Source organism: Cyprinodon variegatus, unplaced genomic scaffold (assembly GCF_000732505.1).
Source record: "Cyprinodon variegatus isolate N-32 unplaced genomic scaffold, C_variegatus-1.0 Scaffold851, whole genome shotgun sequence".
NCBI lineage: Eukaryota > Metazoa > Chordata > Actinopteri > Cyprinodontiformes > Cyprinodontidae > Cyprinodon > Cyprinodon variegatus.
In genome coordinates this window covers 334,622-336,094 of record NW_015151304.1, presented here as the reverse complement: position 1 = coordinate 336,094, position 1,473 = coordinate 334,622, and the positions used below count along the sequence as shown (strand labels likewise).

Here is a 1,473-nt window from a genome sequence, read left to right as displayed (position 1 = left end):
CCTATTTAGTCGATAATGGTACTTGTATTGTTTTTATCATTAACTATTTTTATCTTATTTTATGTATGTATTTATTGGACCATGAGTCCGAAATAATGTCTGTCTTTCTATCTATCTATTCATTCTATTCTATTGTCTTCTATTCTATTCTATTCTATTCTATTCTATTCTATTCTATTGTCTTCTATTCAGACCAGCGTGCATCCATTATTAACCAATCAGGTTGCAGCAGCGGGTCTAATGGTGGACAGCAGAGCAGTGATGTTTCTACATGCAGGTGGGATTAAAGCGGCACAAAGAAACCAGCGGCTATAAACTGACTTCATTTCCCAGGATGCACCGCTCCAGCAGTCTGGCCATATTGTTTTTTTTTGCTACATTGGGCCACTGGTGTCACAACTGAACATGTAAGTATTTGAACAATAATATTTAAACCTGTTTTTATTCAGAGTTTTAGTTTGTGGGAGAATCTGCTGCAGCGAGAAGCTCTCAGCGGAGCAGAGCTAGAAATATGTTTCTAGAAGCCGCAGCTCAGACCGCGGCTGCTGATCGGCAGCTTCTGTTGTTGTTTTCTCACATAGCGACATTAAATTACTCCTCAGGAGGAGCCGCGCTGCTCCTCCTGCTCCTTCTGATCTCCTCCTGCTGCTCCTCCTCCAGCGGAGCTAAGGAGGTTAAGCTGAGCTCCGTTCCTCCGCGGGTTAGCCATCGCTGTTAGCCACAGCAGCTCCTGGATGCTAGTTAGCTTTAGCTGAGCTCCAAAGCAGAGCAGCTTCCACGCCAATCTGTGCGCGTGGACTATCAGAGATCAAAGCAGCCGCTCTGTGGTCGCAGATTATTCCGCTGCTGGATTAAAATGAGCGTTTAGAGATCAAAGGATTAGATTTTCTCACATCTAAGGAATTAATCCATCAGTTTCTGTCAGTTCCGATTTATTCTTTCAAATCTGACAGATGAGGTTCGCGTGGGACCATCACCCCACTGTCCACGCGTGGCAGCTGCTAACAAAGGTGGACAGAATGGTTCCTCTTCTTCATCACTGAATGAACCAATCAGCGCGAGACTCAGAGATTAAACCTCATTTAGTGTTTTTAGGTTATTTTATTGACTAAATTTAATAAAATGATGAAGAACAGAGACTCTAATGTCTTTGATCTTCCTCCACAGACTGATCAACATTTAAATGTCTGTGTGATCAAATCTAAACCATAGAGTCTGGATATAGATTTTTATTTTTAATACCAGAATAAAGTCATAAAACTATTAGAATAAAGTCGCTATTCTCGTAATATTATGATTTTATTCTGGTATAACAAAAAGTTTAATCTCTCTAGTCAAACTCTAATCTGTTTTAGCACCAAACCTGCTGAATAACATCAAAGCTGAATTTACAACATAAACATGTAAATATAGAGATTATTCCAGGTCCTATGGGGGTTAAGACCTGGAATAATCTGCAGGAAAGGTCTGCAG

The 1,473-nt window shown here is 40.6% G+C and overlaps 1 protein-coding gene across 1 annotated transcript in view; it reads left to right on the top strand.

Annotated features, from left to right (window-relative positions):
• The first annotated feature begins 268 nt into the window (after positions 1 to 268).
• Positions 269 to 1,473, top strand: part of rnf2 (ring finger protein 2) — a 13,336-nt gene continuing 12,131 nt past the window's right edge. The window contains exon 1 of the mRNA XM_015397316.1: positions 269 to 407. The gene's annotated coding sequence lies outside the window, so the exon portion shown is untranslated. The remainder of the gene's footprint in view (positions 408 to 1,473) is intronic.